The sequence below is a fragment of the Pyxicephalus adspersus genome, chromosome 7 (assembly GCF_032062135.1).
Source record: "Pyxicephalus adspersus chromosome 7, UCB_Pads_2.0, whole genome shotgun sequence".
NCBI classification, from domain to species: domain Eukaryota; kingdom Metazoa; phylum Chordata; class Amphibia; order Anura; family Pyxicephalidae; genus Pyxicephalus; species Pyxicephalus adspersus.
In genome coordinates, this window is record NC_092864.1 from 51,315,354 (window position 1) to 51,337,241 (window position 21,888).

At 38.0% G+C, this 21,888-nt stretch overlaps 1 protein-coding gene across 1 annotated transcript in view; it reads right to left on the minus strand.

Moving 5' to 3' along the window:
• Positions 1-20,972, minus strand: part of ZNF385B (zinc finger protein 385B) — a gene marked incomplete in the record, with an annotated part of 278,010 nt that extends 257,038 nt beyond the window's left edge. The window contains 1 exon segment of the mRNA XM_072418408.1: positions 20,883-20,972.
• Positions 20,973-21,888: the final 916 nt, after the last annotated feature.

A 21,888-nucleotide genomic window follows, 5' to 3' on the forward strand; every position in this document is an offset into this window, starting at 1 on the left:
AGGAAGTATTTATTTTGCTTTATGAAGAATATAATTTTATGTATTATTATATAACTATAGCACAAAGATAATAATTCATTTTCTGGAAATAATTGCAATCCAACTGCTATCTAGAGCTTGATCACTTGAAGACATATTTTATCTTACTTTAAAAGACCTATTAATTACATTGAACTGCTTCGAACAAGTCTGAAAACGATATGCATAACTGAGTCATTCTAAATGAAACTCCATAACTTCTGAACAATCTGTTCAGCAAGGTATAATCAACATGACAAGTACGAATACCAAAGAGGACTTCAATTTTTTTTATCGCACCTCTAAATTGCGTCTGTGCAATAATTTGAAATAATTTTAAAAGCAGATTTGCAAGCAAATAAAAAATTGCAGTATTGATTTGAAGAGCCAGCAAGTATATTTATGAACTTAAAGAATATGTGAAGACACAGAAAAGCTTTAAAAATGTAGCTACTGGCTTTCGTTTTTAATACACTGACTTCACAATTCTATCTTGGGATTTGTCCTGCCCCATGCATGATAAAGTGACAAATTACGTCAGGATAAAAATGAAATCCCTGCACTGTATATCTTCACAAGGATATGTCACATTCAGGCTTTAAATTAGTTAGGATATACGTACAATACAACATGTATCATTACCGTGTACCTGTCATATATGTCTGAAAAATGTTACATTATGACGTAGCTTGAGCTGAGCTCTGAGACATATAATACAATAACATATCTCCAGATCTATGTTGCTGTTGTATATTTTTGGCATTAATTAGATTAGCTGTTGGTGTGCAATCCATACATTGAAATAATTCTGCTGTATATGAAATTAATGTTAACTATTTTTCCCTTAATAGGCAGTGGTGGAACATTTCCTACACATTGTAGAAATATGTAGAATCAGTAAATGTATTTAATTCTGCAATATTATTTATTTTTTACTTTTTAAGAAATAATGGTGGTAAGCAAGGCTGGATTTTATATCTAAGGTCACTAGTGTAGAGGGAGTGCTTGTTTGTGGTGTATAAGGTTGTCTAAGTCTACCAGAATTACAACTTTCTAGATGTCAAGCAAGGTAACATTAGGTAATAGGAGTCCAATAAGTCCAATGCTTGTACCTTATGTGGTCCTTACATTATCACAGCAGCTTGCCCCATATTTATGGTACAGACAGAGCCCAGAACACAGCCCCTATTTTACAAACTAACAGCAGGAGTTCAGAGCCCTTAACCCACTTAATAATTTATTTTGGTAAGGATCTACTTAAGTTACTTAAGTCACAAGCACAAGACCATTATTCCTAAAGCCACTATTTGTCAACTGCCATATCACTGGCACATTTAGATGAAACGATTCCCCGCGACTGCCTACAATTCCTAACAGAAGCTGATTATTGTGCAGGTTTTCCATCTACCAGTACAAGGTCTGCTAATATCTGACAATACTCTGAAATCCATGCAAAATTGGTTACAGTGGAGTTTTTCCTCACTGCAAATGTGCCATGATTAAAATATTATTCCGTGATGAAGAAAAAGCAGAAAATCTTAAAAAAAAGCAATTTTTATTTTAGTAATAAAGGAAGTCCCACGAGCAATTGATTTTTTTTACATAATTTTCAATCCAATCTTCTCAGTAATAATAACACGCAATCACAACAGCAGAAGAGGTCAGTCTGCAAACTAAATGATGTCAAGTGCAATATTTCCTATAAGCAGAGCTCCTTGAATCCATTATACTTGTGCAGTGTTGCCCTAAAGAGATTTTCTATCAATTAATTAGATGTTAACACAGAATACATACTCTATCACTCACTATACTGCCTGGCCGATATACATTAATTATAAGATTTGCTTTGAAATGACATTTAAAAATGATGTTGAGATGGAACATACAATATGGCAATCTCACCTTCACATGTACTGTACAGACATAAAAATGGAAGTTACAGCAAGGAAGGCAGACCAAATTTATATATCAACCCCATATATTATTAATATTTTTAAACAGGATTTATATAGCGCCAACATAATATGCAGCACTGTACATTAAATAGGGGTTGCAAATGACAGATGAATAAAGACAGTGACACAGGAGGAGGAGAGGACCCTGCCCCGAAGTGCTTACAATCTAGAAGGTGGGGGAATTAGCACAGAATAGGAGGGGAGATATGTAATAGTGGGAAGTAGTATAGGAAATAAGTATTAACAGAAGCATAAGCATTTGCAAAACTCTAAAAGCAGAGCCCTAAAACATGCAGCAGTAATACAGTCTGTCATGGTTATGAATATCTATCACCAGGAACAAGCGACGTTGACAACAGGGACCTGTCAGGGCTATTTAAACAGTATTTAAACAGGAGCTTCCCTGAAATAGAAGGCTGTGTTTACTCACTTATTTCCCCTTCTGCACTCCAGTACTGCTAAAAAAAAATGTTGGATGGCTGTGTCCACAACTACATGCCAATACTTCCCAAAGACAGGAGTATTCAAGGGATCAGTACAATGCATGGGGATTATTAGGTGGTCAAGAAATGATAGAAGGTCAGTTGGGGTGAAATAATCTCTGAAGTCTTTGCAAAATTCCATCTTCATGGATTTGACAGTGTTACCCAAGGTTAGATGGTCAGCCATGATCAGCAACAGCCTTAAGTTGCAAGCATTGTTTTCCAGGGTCTTATCCTTTGTATGTCTGTGACCTTCCCCCTTATGTTAAAATATACAGTAAGCAGTCCTTTACTTCCTATTCTGAATATATTCTTCAATTTCAAACTCTGTTGGAGAGCCAACCTCCATGGCATTAGGAGTGGTGTCACTCCTATTAAACCCACAGCTTTCATTAGAGTGGTACCAGGTAAACCTGCCACAAGGATCCTTGTTCAAGTATTCCTGTGATTTACCAACTTTTCTCCTGTGTAGTCACCCGTGCTGTCACCTTCACCTCTGGTGGATGATTTGAGGACGAGACCCTTGACGCCCAAGCATACTCTGCCATCAGGAAGACCCTTGACAATGACATGCAGATGCTACTATAGGAAATATTTGTATTTATGAAATAAGAAAAAAGGCTGGATGGGATCTGAAACAATGGAATGTATAAAAAAGTGAAAATTGTACTTTTAAAAGTAAACAAAACAAACAAAAATTGTACATGAATGCTTCAGCAAAATAGAAGTATTCCAGGATGGGTTTAGATACACTTTAAGAACTGTTCAGCTGAATGATTTACTGAAATAAATGAAATAATGATAAAAAAACAATTCTAGTAACAAAAAGACAGAAATATTTTATTGCCAGTAACTAGATCCGATGTTATATTTAATAAATGTTAAATAAAAAATATTAATCTATATTTGATTTGTGAGAGTCTAAACTTGACACATTTATCTTCATAGAAACAGGGAAATCAAATGTATGGACACAGTTAAACACTGAGGAGAGAAACAAATGATCAGTTGACTCTATCAGGAAGCAATTTCAATTTATTAAATAATTTCTGACCAGAAATTTAGTAGCCATTTGCAATAGAAACATTGTAACCAGCCACAAAAAAAGAAGTAACCATCTACAAAGTTTTTTGTATGACATGACCTCCAATTATCAACTCCAGCTGCCGAAAAAACTCGTACAAATATTTGCCTATGCAATAACAAACTTCTGAGACAACAAATCAAGCAGTCTCAATAACAGCTCTGAGGTCTCACCAAACAGTTAACTGATTTTGTATCTCTTGGAATTCCTTTTTCTAGTTTGAAAAACTAACCAGGACTGTACCTCCATTCATGATTTTACTGTGACAATTTTGGAAAGAGGAACATTTTCAGGAAATGAACATTAAGGAATCTTTCATCTTCAGAGGCTCTGGTGCCAAATCTCCTCCTTAAAGTTTCTAACTTTTCTTCTACTAGTTTCATCAATCCTACTATTACAAAGAAATTCTTACTTCTGTAGTTTCCTGAATGAAGAACCATATTTCTTGCGCTTTTAATAATTATACCATTTTCTAATTATAGCGTGGTACTCATGTTGTAATTTCTCCACAATGCTTATAGATAGAGAGATGAATAAGGGCTGATTTTAACGTGTTTTGCTGCTTCTTAAGAATATTTTAATGCTTTAGTGTGCACGAACTGGGCAAAGGTTCCCTTCCGGGAAAAATTCCCTACTATCACTAATGCACATATTCTTTAAGTGGTAGGCCTAAATTTGATGTGAAACACCAACAAGAACAGAATGACTTTCCCTCATTAAAAGCTAGGTGCACAAACCTGCCAACTCAAGAGATCTCACTACCAAAGACGTTAAAGGTCAGGTCAAGGTCAAGGAAAAAATGTAAAAGGTTTTTAACTTATTAACAAGAAACTGAAATATTTGTATTAGGTAAACTAACCAATTGAAAAGGGCAAAAACTGTTCCTCCAGGTCCAGTATATCTATTATTTTGTACAACTGCGAATATACTTTCTCATATTAGCTGTAGGAAAAGTATAAATTGTGGCATTTTGCGCAAAAAGGTAGCATTTTTTTTGATCTCTGGATGCCATGCCATGGTTGGCTTGATGGCAATTAAAGTTATAAATGACAACGATACAGACTTATCATCTGCTCCTTGGCTGTTGTCTGATGAAGGAGCTAATGTAGAGTTCCAAAAGTTCACCTTGTGACTTATAAAGAACAATGAAGGAGCAGATGATGTGTTGATGATATACATTCTTGCTCATGGTGTTATCTCAAGGCTAAAACACTACTCTTGCAGGATGTTAAGCATAACAGATTCAAGTGTTCTGATCTTTTATTTATCCTGTAAATCACAACTGTTTCTCATAAACTACATGATAGCAAAGACTATTTAAAGGGTCTGAATACATTACATAGGAAAGTGCATTCCCTAGTCTAGCAGTAAGCATTAATAATGTAGCTTGAAAGAAACAAGCTCTACGATAAATGTGACGGAGCATTCAAGCTAAAATACAAGTTGCTCCGCCATAAAGTACTTGGAACTTTCATACATTTTTCAATTTTTTTTAGTTAGGTTCAACGGCAGTTTAAGAACAGAAATATTGGATGCATTGTGAGTTCTGTTTATTATTCTGAGCTTCTTAGCTGTGTCTGCTGAGCTTTTGTAACTTGTTCACAATGCATGTGGAAACGTCCAAGTTGCACATCAGCCATGCATTATATATTTACAAAGCCCACTGACATATCTGGCATAAAGCTTCATGCTTGAGTTGCAAAAGATACTGTACTTTTTTTTTATTTTGCAAAATATTCGACAAAGTTTCTACTGAATAGCAAAAATTTAGCTATGGATGAATATCAGGCTAGAATACCATGAATCCTGGTCAGTAACATAAACTCCAGATTTTTTTATTTATATTGTTTCTTTATTATAATACACTGCTCCCTCTCCAAAAAAAAAAAACATTCTGCTCCTTGAATTGAATGACAGTAAGCCATTTAACTAATTTCCTAAAAGCTCAGGCCATCATGGACCCCCAGGGGGTGCATCATCATCCTAATGGAAGTTCCAATATACTACTGAAAAATTATTTTTTATTGCTGATTGGTATTTTACAAAAATGTCTTTCTTCCTTCTATTATCATTGATAAGTGGCAGGAAGAGAGGGGGAACTCCTGAACTGTGATATCAATAAAAACCCAACTAAGATTTTGAATCTTACTTACTTTTGTTAAACACAAAAAGATGGGAGATGGACTTTTAATCTGAACTTTAGGCAGGCAGCTTTTCAAACCCTGCCTGGAAGCATAGCCAAGTCCCCAGCCTTCTCTGTAGAAGCAGCGCAGTTGGAGAAGAAAACAAACCTAAGCTTCATACATATGTCTGATGAACATCAGAGGATTCGTGATCATTTCTAGTAACAGATGAATGAAAAAACAATGTACACACAGCACGATTCTGTTCAATGGAGACAGGGCAGGGAGGACGAGAGGACGAGTGCATAGCACCCTGTTGTGATCTCTTCCATAGAAGAGATCAGCATTCATTCCAGACTGGTCGTTCATCAATCCTCTGGGAACTATTAGACTTTAGACAGATTTTTGCCCAAGCGACTATTATCTGAAATGTGTGTAAGCTTAATCTTTTTCATTCTTTGCAGCGCTAGGTCCCAGGTTCGAATCTCGGCCAGGACACTATCTGCATGGAGTTTGCAGGTTCTCCCCGTGTTTGTGTGGGATTCCTCCGGGTACTCTGGTTTCCGCCCACATTCCAAAAATATGCAGTTAGGTTAATTGGCTTCCCCCCAAAAAAATTGACCTTGGCCTGTGTTAAAGCCATATGACTATGGTAGGGATATTAGACTGTGAGCTCCTTTGAGGGACAGCTAGTGACATGACTATGGGCTTTGTACAGTGCAGCGTAATATGTTGGTGCTATATAAATACTGTGTAATGATAATAATAATTAGCCCTAGTGTGTAACATATTGTTATACACATACTTTTGAAACCTACATCTCGTAAAAACACAAAGAACCAAGCTGTGTCATAAGTAAAAGGTACAATTTGCCTTGAAAAAGCACTGATGAATTTGGATCGACCTAAAAAGGTATTTAAAGTTACAGAACTGTAAAACATTATCTGGTAAGGAAGAGGGTTAGGCATGTTGGCACTGAAGTGGTTTGTAAGTCAGCTCTTCAACACAACACCAATGAAGTGCTATAGATGCTTGATGTCTACATTTTATATCTTACAAATCTGATTCTTTTTTAATAAAAAAATAATTTCTATATAATAAACCAAAGCAATTTGGCAGCCACGCTCCAGAAAGATGTAAGCTGATTGTTCAAAACAATGACTTATTGATGGTAAAGCAAAAAAAAAAATCAATATGAGTGAAACTATTGTGTAATATGTATGGATCAGCTTAATCCTCTCAGCGTTCATAAAGAGCCCATCTGCTACACACTCATATGATCATACACTGCCAGCAGACAAGACAGAGACCAGCTATCACAACGCTCTTATCTAGCTATTCCAAGCTAAATAGCAATGATTTCCTGGTGGAGGGTTTATATCAGTCTTTGTTCGTACAAGGCAGCTTTTTTTTCCCTCTAAAAATAATACCACTGTGAGTTAAAGGTGTTCAATGCTGCTATTTGTGGCTTTTCTGTGCCACGTTACTATGGGACCGCAAGCAACAAAAGAGTGCGGAATATCATGTCATGCAGCGAGAGCCCGCTGTTAAGTCATTTCTGACACATGCTGCCCATGTGGGAGAGAGAGGTACAATGGTTCAAATGCAATAAAAATAATTGCTTTAACTGTTCAGCTACCAGCACTGGGTGCATTGTTGAACTGTGCACACGTGCAAGGGTTAGGAAAATGTTTATTTCCACTTATCAAAGCAATATCCTTCTCTGCCACACTGATAATTATACATAAGCCCACACATACATTTTTAGATGCAAAACATACAATGGAATGCAGCAAGTTAGAGCAAAGGAGAATTAAAAAAAAGAACACTGAAATAACATTAAAATTGTTTTTGAAACCACCTATGTGAACATTTCAAATGACACTGCATGGGGTAAAGTGGTTGATTGGCGGTTGGCAAGATGTCAATGGCCCCATAAGTTCAGGCTCTAAATGCAAGAAAAATGTCCATTCTAATTAGCCAGTGGATGCCCCAAAGTCTCCAGCCATGGTCTTTAGCTGCTTGTCCAGAATACAGAATTAGAACATGCAACAGAGTTTAACCTGGTGATAGGCCACCTACTGCTCTGGGGTCCTGGGTAGCTAGCAGAGGTGAATTTACCATAAAAAACAAATGTTCCTCACTTAACAACCAGGTTCGGTTCCAACGACCTGGTTGTTAGGCCAATTGGTCATTAGTTGAAGAGCATAGTAAGGAGCAGGTTGGCAGTGATGTGCCCATGCAGCCCGTATTAGGGAAAGATTCACCGACAGCCTGCAGACCGAGATTTAGGAGGATCGCTACTTAGAAGAGAGGAAAGAGCTGTGAAGATTGAAGGGGGAATGCCTCACTGCTGTATACTATAAGGTTCTTGTACATCATACCCGTCGTAGATCTGGTCATAAGTACAAGGTGTCATTAAGCAGAAAAATGAGTAAGTGAGGAGTAGCTGTAAACCATTCCTAAGAAAAATATAGGGGGTTTTATTGGTGACCTTAATCTAAAATAGTGATTTGTTTTCCTCAATTATTTTATTTCATTTAAACCATTGTACCTCTCTCTCCCACATTAGCAGCATTTGTTTAGAGAGTATTGATTTCAATACTTTCTTAATCACTGACCAAGGACAAGTAAGTAGATTTTTAAACCTGCATTCCTATTGTAGGTTGGCGACTTGGATTCAAAATGACAGCTGGGCAAGTGGGAGTTTTCAAATGAGAGCAATGAGTAGCTATGGCAGTCTATAAGTTTCAGTTCTGGTAAGCCTCTTTTAGAGTGTTTTAGAATCAACTGCACGGGGGTTAAAATGCCTGTCATGTGGCTGAGTGCAGTTGTGGTTGAGGTGCAATTTACTGAACCACGAGGGATTGTGGGCCATCTCCAATCCTCTAGCAAGAACTGCAATACAACCACGTTCACGTGCAGCTCACTACAGTTGGAACGTGTTCCTATTTAAGTCAACGGAAAGAGCTGGCTGGTCAAGGGAGGCCAGAAGTTACATGTGTGTGCCCAGAAATTATACTACAAACCAACACGATGTAAATGCAACTGCATGTGAACGTGTGAATATAAATAGTTTCCACCCACTCCCATACGAATAAATAGGAGCAATAGGAAGTATAGTTGAGCATGTCTGAAATTATCCTAAGAATAATGTGTAGCAAATAATCTATATATTAGATTAGAAGCTATGTCTGATGGAGAAATACTGTAAGCTATGAGGGATGTTTCTACTTGCACACTGCCAGATACATCACTGAGCTCATGATTTTTGTTTTTTTGGGGGGGAGATACTGAAGCAGCTAAATATGAGGAACAACAGGACAATTTATTTTTTATCCAAAAACTTCACTTATTCTTTAAAGCAGGGGTCCTCAACCCCCAGTCTGTCTGACAGGTGGGCCACGGCTCTGGCCGGTGCACCAACCAGCGAGGTCAGGGGAAGAACCAGCCAGAGCCGCGGACCATGTCTCCTGGAGACATCGCAGGCCCAGGTCGGTGGGTGGGTTATGTCTCTGGACACAACCTGCCCACTCTCCCATTGCAGGCTCAGACCTGTGATGCGAGCGTTGGTGGGTTCTGGCATCATGACGTCACTCTGGGGGGCAGTTTCTTCTTCTTTGAGTGACACATGGCCCCCTGCACATGCGCGGTCCGAATTCCATACATTTAGTGGACATGCAAAAGGTTGGGGACCACTGCTTTAAAGTGATCACAAATCTAAACATCGGTCATAAATCAATCCAATCCAATACTTTTTAGAAATGAATCTCTGGACATATTTTTGGCTGTTCACTTAGTGATCAAGGCTCTGCTAACTTCAACCATCCAATTATGTGCAAGCAAAAATCCAGGGTTTCCTTTTTTTCTTGAATTATCTTGCTAATGATTGGGTAATATTTGCAAAGTTGCAATATATATATAATAGTTGCAAAGTGTCATGTGACTTTGACAGTTTACAAGCTGGGCTTTCATCTAAGCCATGGAATTCTATACTTTATTTGGGGGCTCTTGTACTCTTTTATTGTTTACAGAACCCATATTTGTTAGTATGAAGCAGATGCAGTGCATATATTATAAAGCATATCGTAATGCTTTTGAATAAGATACAGGAGGAATGTGTCAAATGTTATTCCTGTGAATGTGTATTTTATTAATTGTTGATTTATCACTGTCATTTAAAACACACTTAATACACTGGGAAGATTCACTCCATTGCACCAGGCTAAATTTGAAAAGCTTTAATACATAAACAATGATTTTTATCACTGTGACATATGACATGAGATTGTAAATTTTACCTTTCATTGGACTTAGCTGAAAATAACTATCACTTTTTCTGAAAAAAAAAATATTCTCAGCTTTGTAAGAGTAATGTACTATCTGCCCAATAGTAGGAAAAATTATTGGTGGTTAAAAGATCTTTCCTCCCATACCACTCACCAAGCAGAGGAAGTGACCACAACTTTTCCTTTAAACTCGTCTTAGAATCTGTCAGATATAGTTGAGAAAATTGGGGCCCTACTCATAATGAAAAAGTAATTCTCAAATGGTGGCTCATAGACTTCACAATCACTTATTACATTATTCCAAGACCACCTGCCTGTGGATGCAGTTTTGTATGCTCATAAAGCTCTCTGTTATTTATTAGGTAGTTAAATGGCTGTATGAGTCAACTGTTATTATGCATTTATGTGTTTTTTTCTGACAATGGGTCAGCAGCTTTGCCCCTAACACAATTTACTGTTTGGTGTGGATACATATAATAGATGATTGGTCAGTTTCTTGGGTTCCTGTTTCCTAAGCAAATTATTAAAAACCCTTGCAGGCTTAGACTTGGTCTGTTTGTTCAACCATGTAATGCATCTACAGAACAATAACAACATAATATCTGCTCCATTTTGCTTTGTAGAGGTTTATTTACTAAAACTTGATAAAAATATTTGTCAGAAACATATTATTCAGAAATTTATATAATAATTTTAGAATACATCAAAGGAACATCTAGAGTTTGGCTTCCTACAGTCTTATAATACTAACCTGCTATGGCAAAAAAACTCCACTCACAATGAATCCTATGACCAGAGTGAACCCTATATCATATGGGTGTCCTGACATAGTTTTCAAAGTTATGCCAATCCTGTCCTTATTCCAGAAGTGGGTCACATACACATAATTCATAGCTCGATCCAGATGGTACCATTGTACAAATGATCACCTTCCAACTGTTCAAATCAGCATCTGTGACCAACATTAGGATAAATATAAAAACATACCTCTTCAATAAGAGCAGAATACACTACAACCACAGTAACCACATTTTTCTGACTCCTAGGCTTGTGCTTTTTAAGTTATGCTGTCTATGAATATCATTAAAAAAAATGTAATTTTCCGATGAAAATGCTATTCTCTCCCTGATTGTCAACTTTGTGGAATAGAAGAGATCAAGGTCAATATCAGTTCTTCAGGGAATCAATTTCTCATCCCCATAATTAGAGACTACATATAAGTAAAAAAAAAAAACTATCCCAGTCTAAATATGCCAATCGTAAAGGCCTAGGCAGGGACAGTTTAAGACAAAATTGGGCCCTAACTGTTAAGAGGCTAAGTAGTCTTTGGTCATAGCCTATATACTATATATACTCAAGCATAAAACAAGATTTGTTATCCTTAAAATACCAAAAAAATCTTGGTTTATTCCTAGGTCATACAACTAGATGACGCTGTAAAGTGTTTAACAAATTATTGCCATCTGATGCAAGCGTTTGTTACACACTTAACCTAAGAATACAGAGCCATCTACTGGTGGCTTACAATATTGCACTAAAGATCATTTAGCGATGCCAAGGAAAATGTCCTCATCCTGTAAATTGACCCTGTAAGGCAAAAATGAATACATAAAACCTAGCACAAAGTCCCTACAACTGATGAACTCAAATACTCACCCGGCTGATGTCCCTAGTCTCCAATCTTTTCCTCATTTCAGTGCTGCAGCCTAAGTTGTAAGTTAGTATTAGCCTAAGTTAGTATTCAAAGGGAAAGTACGCACAGGCAAGTAACACTCTTGGACACTAATTGTCAAAGAGTTTGCTGTAGGTTGGTACACGAAAACCAAGAAAAGTTGGAAGATGGGGGCCACCATTTACACAATTTTACTTCACTAGAAAAGATCCCATAAGACTGTAGAAAAGAATATCCCATAGGACACATGTATAGGCAAGTTGTTGGTAGCGCTTTGTATATTCCAATCTTTAAACATTTAATATATGAATTGACGTTTTAGTGGGCTTTCGTGGCATGGCAGGATGGTAGAGACCTGCAGTAAAGGTACTAACTGGCACCCCATGCAGTCTGCTAGAAAAGCTGCTCCTTTGATAAGCAAACCTGTAGAGAGTAGAGGGTTACTTTAATCCTCCAACACATTTCCAGAAATCCGTATGGAAAGTGCATGAAGTCAGAAATCTCAACACTGTGCCTGGTTCCTGCAGATAATTATTCAATATGGTGCAACAGCACCCACTGTGAATTCTGTATTATACTGTAGCATTGCGTAGGACTCACACGCACGTCTAATTAGTTAACTGCTACATTATAAAGCACTCTTTACTTGGTGCCAAATTCCTTTTAAAATGAATTATTATGTAACAAACTGCTCATCCAAATGACTGAAGGTGACATCAAGGTTTTGCTATACACAACTATATATATATTCATACACAATATTTGCATAGAATATCTCATAACACACCAGCCACATAAATTTAATTAAAAATCATAATTTTTAAATAAAATTTTTTACCTGCATAATATTAACACTTGTGTTTGTGACATCCGATAGGTGGAGAAAAGAAAATGTTATACTAAATTAACATATCTCATTAGCCAAATTTCTTACCATCCATGGGATATAATAAGATTTGTCAAGAGTAAGCGTTTTTCTATAAATACCCACCTCTCTTTTGGTTCTACTGTACATCTTAAATGATTGACCAAACCACATACAGTAAACAAACCACATTTCACTGCTGCCAACATTGTGACTTTGAAATGATAAACGGATGCAGGAATCAGAGCTATCTTTATTGTTCAATTATTTTGCTTGGGCTTTATCCAGCAATGGTCAATGTTTTTCATGCACACATCAATATTGAGTACTGATAACACAAGTTTACAAAGCAGCATTTCTTTCTGAAGACATACACACATAATGATAAGCTCTTTCAATGAGAATAAGTGCAATATCTTATGGTAATCAATCAGATGTTTATAGAGAATGTAAAATGGAATTTTATATACTGTATAAGCATGTGATCTTGGCGAGCATAATTCTTTCCAATGATAGGGAACAGCCCATTCTATGGTATTTCTTAGGAATGAAGAAGAACTCTATTTTGATCTTTATTTAATGGTTTACCAAAAAAGTACAGCTTAATCCAAAAACAAGCTGGAGTTCCTGGCTAAACATTGAGTTTAAGGGGTTAGATTGGCTATGGGCATGTGCTTTGATAGTTGTAGTCCACAAGGCATTACCTCATTCTCTATGTGCAAATTTTCTTGCATGGAAATTATTCAATTTTCTTAGTGAACAGCCTTTATTACTTTCGTAAATAAACCACACTGACTCAGTTGTAGTTGTGTTGAATGATCTTTGCATTACAGATTGGAGTCACACTTTCCTGATTCCCTGTGCTGGAGGAGGGATATATTAGATGATGATCCAGCCTCGGAGAAGGCATATTTGGCAGATGGGAAACCTTTGGATATCACTGGGAGTCTAATAAAAGGATATCACACAATGGCTTGGGACACATTTGCTGAGAGTATAACACAGTTTCTTTACTCAACATCACATTCACAGCAGGGACCATGAACGCATTTACTTGATGGCTGACATATTATATATTACACCAAAGAGGCTGAGTGAGAACTACTCTATTGGTATGGATGTCATTGCAGAATCACTGGATTGCAGTTTATATATTATCTGAACAAAAAGGCACATTCAAGTTTCTTTTAGGTTTAATAAACACATCATAATTATCACTTGGCTAGAGATACTGGTAGGACAAAATATATTGCAGTCAATGTGTAATGTTGCAATTGCCAGATTAAAGTTTAAATTAATAATCCAATCTCAATTTAATGTAGTGAGTTTAACGTTGACTTACAATTGGTTCCTTCGGGATACTGCAATGTACTCAAATAGGTGCAGTGTCCAGCTTTTTACATATGTTTGTCTCTAGATACAGACTTTCTTTGTCAACACCAAATTTTTCTATCCTCAGCACTGCACATCTTCCGGCTAGGAGAGATTGACAGTCCATTGATTTCCATAGCAAGTGACTATACATGTGAAGGTGTCAGCACCTTCCATGGGCTTTGACAGCCGAGAAAGCGAATGTCGAAGAAAATGTACATCTGATGTCAACCTTTTCTTTACCTAATTGCATCCGAGAATCAGGATGCTCTGTGGTGGATTATGTACTAAATGTGAATTTATTGTTAAGTAAACTTTATATTTAAATATGTTACCAACATCAATCTTTGATTGTGGAAGATGAAACCAAATTCTTTTTGGATTAGGATCGGTCCAAATGTATATGAAAACTACAAAAGCAGATAAACTAGGTAGATCAAGACTGAATGGCAAAACTGCAGCCTCCTGGAATACATATGTCACGTATACCAGGAGGCTGAAGGTTGCTCCTTGTGTGCATGCTTGAGATTGGGCATGCGTCAGGAGCTTAACTGGAATGTAAAAAAAGGTTGGGTTCCTTAAGAAGAAGCCAGAAGAAGATGGCACGTGCACTGTCCTGTCCGCGGCGGAAAGAAGAAGAAAGCCAGGATAGCACAGGACATACTGAACTGAGATTGCAGAGATATTGAGGGCTCTTAAAAAGTAAAGATAAGTGGTATTTAGAGTTCCACTTCAAAGATTGACCATTGCTTAAACTGAATAAAGTGAAAAGCTAAATTTAGGATTTAAGTATTAAAAGTGTGCCCTAAGAAGGTTGAATGTAATTGCTGATATATAAATCAGGGAGGAATTAGGGGTTGTGCACAAGAATGGCTGTGTAAGGTTGCGGTTTCTGCTTACGGGACACACAATTCCAACCACTAGGAACAGTTACAGGCAGCTAAAAATGGTGTTTTCTGAACTTTGGCAAACATCTAAAGAACACTTCAGGCAGCTTTAAAGAATTTTTCAAGAAGTTTCCATTCAGGTCTATGGAAGCAGGTGAGCCGCATGTAGCATCTTAGCACCAGCTAAGAACTGCAATGCAACCACCCAGACTGCTAAATGACTCCAAAGAAAGGCTTGTTAATCCCTTTGTTCGGTTTAATGATATAGAGAGAGCTTGGTGGTTCCTTCACATTTTCTAAGTATTAATGTGCTAGGAAACTGCTTGTTTAACTGACCACATGTGCATCCTAAAGAATATGCTTCAGGAAACAGGCCTGCCAAGAGAAGAGCTTTGTAAAACTTTTTTGTGAACTACAGAGATTTTAGCGTTTGCTGCTAATGACTGTTTTTACTTGTTTCCTAGAATTGTCATTAAAATGAAATCTAGTTCCAATGAACTACTGCTTTTCGTATATTATTACTGCTATTCCTTTTTATTTACAGTGTACCCAAACCAAACAGTTTTTTTGTTTTGAATAGAATGGTAAGTTATTAGAAGAAACACTTTCAGTTTTTTGTTTTGTTATGATAAAGTATCTTCAAGCACAAGTGACACATTGGAAGCATTTGTGTCTTCACGGTAAGGCTTTTAATACAAACTCTGATTTTCAGCAAATTGGAATAAAAAAATATTGAATGTAAAGGTTAAACAAAGGAAAATCACCTCACCCATGATAAATGACAGAGATCAGCTGGTAGGTGCTCAGATCTCAATCCTAATCCTGGTGGAAAGTAAGGCAAGTAGATCAGAGCTCCAACTTGATAGTGTAAAATCTATATCTTCATTGGAGCAATAAATAACGGCAACTCAGTGATGCAGTAATGCTGTGCATTTCTGACCAGCATGGTCTTTTTTCAAGCAATACATATCAGGCTGCATGGATACAATTTTATATGCTAATCTAAAATCATGGATAGCATACATCTATCTAGAACATGTAATGTTAAGGACACATATAACATTATTTTCAATATAAACTGACTGACAACAAAAGTGAGAGATACAATTTACATCAATTAGAATCTAAGATAATCTCATAAATTTAAATATTTGGGGCAACAATGCGTTTTAACATTATCTATAATGAAGTCCTTTAGGGAAATGGGTATTAAAGGTTAAAAAAAACTTTCATTTTAAAAGCTTCCCTCTGATCTTCTCCAATATTGTTCAAAATTTTCAAATCTTCATTCCTAAAATTTCCTTGCAAAACCAATTGGGAAGCATCTCCTGCATGAACCTGCAAAAAAGTGCTAGGACAACTTCAAAGGATGTTGGACTTCCACATTGTTAACAAACCAAAGTGCTACATGGAGACCAACTCACTTCCACCATGGCCACTGCTTGGTCCCAATCTTCTAAACTAGAACTAATCAACCCAAGTAGAGGACTGCACATGGATTTTGAGGTTATAGAAATTTTATTTGGATCAAACAATTGGATGTTGTAAAAATCCTTGACATGTATGATGTGTAGTGCTTAATTATAATGTCATCTAAAGATCACAACATTGTGAGTACTGAGTCCAACTAATAATGAACAATCATAATCAAGTGTATTGATTAAAACTTCTGAGCAGACAATGATTTCAAGAACTTCTGTTAGTATAAGCTATTGATAGGAGTACAGAAAAACAACAATATGAAAGTTATCTGCTGCCATACATGAAGATGATAATCACAATAAAAGTCAACAAGTCCCATAAAGCAACTGCAAACCATTTTACAGCATTCTTCCCCTTCTGATCCCTCCAATAAAGATTTCTCATTGAATCTTCTTTAAACAATCTTAAAAATCACACCAAGTAATAGGCCTGACTGTCCCAGTTAGTCTATAGATAGAAAACTATAAAAATGCAAGGTAAGGCAGAACATTTTTCAGGTATAATCAATACTATAGAAACAAAGAAGAAATTGCATAGCATTGCGACTAAGACAAATATTTCTCAAAACCCATTTAAAGTGAAATAGTCTAAAATAAAGTGTATGTACTAAATCCAAAACCAATACCAATCCAACTCACAAAAATTCTTTTTTGGTACTACACGAGAAGAAATGTTGTGGCACACTTTCATGTACAAGAGTTGTGGCATGCGACTGTTTTTCTTTTTTTTTGTGCATTACAATACTACAAAAATCCAATATCATATGCACAATGCACTCATTGACATATATTAAAATATATTAACTTTAAAATACCATTAAATTACAGCAGAACGAGACAAATATTTATTTATAGCTATGTATAGTGTATATGATTTAACATGTAAAGACCAATAAGGCTCTACTACAACCAATCGGATTTCAAGAGTCAGTCCACTCACCTATGACTTCCTCTTCAATTTATTACATCCCAGAGCAATTTATCACCAGGAAATTATCTATTTTCTCTATAGTGTTCAAATTCCAGCAATCAGTACACAGATTCCATGAGAAACATCCGTAAAAGATGGAACAAACTGGGGAGTGATTTATTTCACCAGCATTAACTCAAAACTGAAATATAAGTTTTGGGAGAACTGATCCTCTAGAGAATCTTTGCTAAAATAAAAGCTTAGAAACTTTCCTGCTACACATTTCTAAATCAAACTGCAAAGCTTGAAGGTTGGGACCTCCAAAGCATATTTTTGTGGTTCCCATATTTTTAGACTATTTATTATATTACATGTGAATGGTAAGACTATATTACTTTATGATAACAGAACATTGGCAGTACGAGACACCTCTTTAGGTGGATTAGGCTCTGGTCTACAGGAAAGCCAAATGTGTACAGCCTATATATGCAAGAGCAGAAGCAATCTTACTGAAGACAAACAAATGCCTAATAAATTGTGCTACTTCTTGTTCACATCACATTTACACATACACTGCCTGGGTAAAAAAAAACAAAAACATAAGCCTGTGGGGGATTGCTATGATCTAGGATGCCTGTTAGATGGTGGTATGATCTGGAATGCCTGTGGGGGCAGTTTTAGGGTGCCTGTGAGGGTGGTGTTATGATTTGGGGTGCCTGTTAGGGTGGAGTTATGATCTGGGATACCTGTGAGGATGGTGTTATTATTTGGGGTGCCTGTGGGGGCATTGGTATGATCTGGGGTGCCTGTGGGACAGTGTTATGATTCAGGTGCCTGTGTGGGCATTGTGATGATCTGGGGTGCCTGTGGGGCAGTGTTATTATCTGGGGTGCCTGTGGGGCAGTGTTATGATCTGGGGTTCCTATGAGGGCAGTGTTTTTATTTGGGGTGCCTGTAGGGGTATTGTTATGATCTGGGGTGTCTGTGGGGCAGTGTTATGATCTGGGGTGCCTGTGGGGGCAGTGTTATGATCTGGGGTGCCTGTGGGGGCAGTGTTATGATCTGGGGTGCCTGTGGGGGCAGTGTTATGATCTGGGGTGCCTGTGAGGGTGGTGTTATGATTTGGGGTGCCTGTGGGGGTATTGTTATGATTTGAGGTGCCTGTGGGGCAGTGTTATGATCTGGAATGCCTGTGGGGCAGTTTGTATGATCTTGGGAGCCTGTGGGGCAGTGTTATAATCAGGGGTAGCTTCATGATCGAGTTCAGCAACATTATGTCCTCAAAAAATATTCTCAGCTGCATCCATGAATCACCAATTTTTTCTATCAATGGATTTCTTCATCCCTTATGGCACTGGCATATTTCAAGATGACAATTCTAGGATTCTTCAGGCTGAAATTATAAAGGAGTGGTTCAGGGAGCATGGGGCACAGTCCAGACCTCATTGAGAATCTTTGGGATGTGCTGGAGAAGAATTTACGCAGCAGCCCGACTTTCCCATCGTCAATCTAAGATCTTGGTGAAAAATTAATGCAACCCTGGATGGAAATAAATGTTGTGACATTGCAGAAGCTTATTGAAATGATACCACAGCAAATGTGTGCTGTATTTAAAGCTAAAGGCGGTCCAACTGAATTTTATAACGTGTGATTTTTTAGCTAGTTGGTGTGTAATAACTATTTTATATATTCATAAATCAAACATTTCTGTAAATTTAAACAAATCCTAATTTTTTATAAGCATCCGTCACAACCTGATACTCCCATTTATCAACCTCCCCTTGATTTTTTTCCAATGCCCTTGATTCAAGTGCTTGTTCTCCGACCCTGCTGTTGATGACATAAAGAAATACATTGCTGCTTTCACACCACCTCTTGCACAGAAACTCCTCATCATCACCTAAAGAGACTGAAACTTCAAATAGCACTGAATTAAGGCGTAGATATTGCCAGGGAATTTGTACAGTTCAAAACCAACCACCCTGGAGCACACGGCAAATGTCTCACTTTGAATCTACATCACACACAGCTCCAGCAATCTAATTTTGGACTTAGTTGCTAAATGTGTAACATCAGTCTCAATATTTGAAAGGTTACACAGCACAGCAGTGCGCTTAACACACTACATTCCAATGGGGTATGAAAAGCCCTTCCTCTGCTCGCACAGGGCAACATACCAGGGCTATTAAAATTAAATGATTCTGCACACACCTTGGTCAAGAGATACCAAATTACCTGAGAAACTCCTCATCCAATAAATATGAGGCTTGACATGAAAATAGATCTCTTCCTTAACATGCAATCCACAGGCAAGACCTTACCCACCAAAGACCAGAAGAGCCGTGCACAAAATGATTTAACTTAGGAAGGCATAAATATTTAAAGTCACCAAAGAACAAAACAGACATGTTTTCTGTTTATCCTAGGAGCAAAATTTGTGTCTCTTAGATGATGCTCAGGATGTACTGCGCTGCTGAAGATGTTGTGGAACTACAAGTCACAGCATGTCAACGCAGGCTAAGACTTTTTCTGAGCGGTAGGAGATTCCAACTTGTGACGTTTAGACATAAAATATTACAGGGAATCCCAGTGGATTATCAGTTTATATTATGGAGTGGTCACGTAAGCAGGGATCTGTAAGTTTTATATAGATGCTCTGTACATTATAAGACATGAATTATAATAGGAATGTGATTGCTTGCTCTGGACTTGCTTGTGACAGCAATAATTGTAAGATGGGTTAGATAGAAGTCACAGCATGCCAACACAAATACTTTTTCTGAACTATGGACGATTCCCTCCTCTTACATTAGAACTGAAGATATTACAGGGAATTCCAATTAATATTAGCTTCTATCATGGGTTGGTCCAGTAAACAGACATCTGCAGGTATATTATGCTGCTGGAAAGGATGCTCGGTTCATTATAAGGAATGTAATAAAAAAATATATGATTGGCCGATCCTGACACATCTATAAGAATAGCAATTGTAAGAATGATTATATTTTATAATGGCGGAGCTGTTGTAGGACTACAGGTTACAGCATGCCAGTGCAGGTATCCTATACTAGTAAAGTGAACGTCCAACACATTTATAAATCACTAAATAAAATGACAATATGATTGTCTGATCCTGACATTCCAAAAAGAGAAATAATTGTAAGAATGCTTATATGTTATAATGGTGGAGCTGTTGTAGAACTACAAGTCATAGAATACCAATGCAAATATGTTCTAGTGCTGAATATTATGTTTTTTTTTTTATTATGTATTGAAAAGACATTATGACATGCTAATAAAAGTTGTAACTGTAAGAATAATATTATTTTATATTGTTGGAACTTTGTAACTTGTTAAAGATAAAAATCTATATCACATACCACAAACCTTTACATCATACATTTCCTTTTTGATGGCACAGTTATACAATCCTGATGGCCCATACACAGGTCCTTGGCAGCACAGACAAGAACTGGGCACACTGCATCCCAGGCTCTGCCCATTAGCAGGCATGTAGTGCCCATGCACTAAGCTGTGCCATCCACATTCTAAGTGTCACATCCCATCTACTACTTTTCTCCTTGCACTCCATGTGATCTGCCATGGGGGGGGGGGCAGATCGGTAGTTGCTGATCACACCGTTAGAGCCCCGGTGACCCGGATTGTACAGACCGGATCAGCAGCCCCGTACTAACAACTTGTAATGAAGTCGGGTGCAGGCTGGGACAAGGAAGGGTTCTCTTACCTCAGGACGGGCTGTCTCGGTGCAGCAGTTTGTTCTGTTGATGCTCCTGTGGCAGATAGCGATCCTACTCAGCCCGGCTTTCCCTGTCCCCGGCTTGCAATGAGCGGACTGGGGCTGGAGGAGAGCGGCGCGCATGCGCAGTAGCACCAGGTGAGGGAGCGCTGAGCATCTCTATAGCCCGGGCACTCAGGAAAGTTTCCTATGAGCGCTACACAGGGAATCCCCCAGGGAGGGCGATGTGTTCTTATTCCCATATTATAGATTTTATATTTTTACACTCTAAACGTCATTCATTTGTATGTTACTAAGTGTAGGTGTCAATATTTTAATATAAGACAAGAATCATACAACTGGGGGGCAGGGGATGGGTGGTAAGGGAGATGAAGGGGGTTGGCAGGTGAAATGGTGGTGATAGGGATGGGGTCAGTGGTGGAGCAGTAATAGGAATCAGATGCATACAGGGGTGTAGTCATCAATAAAAGAAGAGGGGGCACGGTACTATCCATGACATGCCCGCCCCACTACTTTCCTTCCTATGTGTCACTTAAAGGGTAAGAAACTTCCCCCAGAGTGATGTAGAAGGGTTCAAAGAGACCACCTGCCCACCACCCCAAGCCTGCAATTCTAAAGTCTGCCCCGGCAGGGTCAGGAGAAAGACCCCGTTGGGGGGGGCGCACCGGCCAGAGCCGCGGACCACCAAAGAATTCTTTGCAAAATAAGATTGGGAACGCATGCCCATTCCCGAAAAAAGTGGGGGCACGGTGTTCCCACCAATGCCCACCCCACTTCACACCTTGTTACAAGGGTGTGCAGTGATGAGAGATAAGGTTTAGAATTAGGTATTGATGGAGTGTGTGGTGTATAGGTGGGCAATAGTAGGGATGATGGGCCTTGATAGGAGTGTGGTAAAGTGGTGGCCAGTCATAGGGCAGCGATGGTGATGGGAGGGGTGAGATGGTGGTGATGGGGATTGGTGGTGGAGGTGTTGTGAAGGATGTGCAGAGTT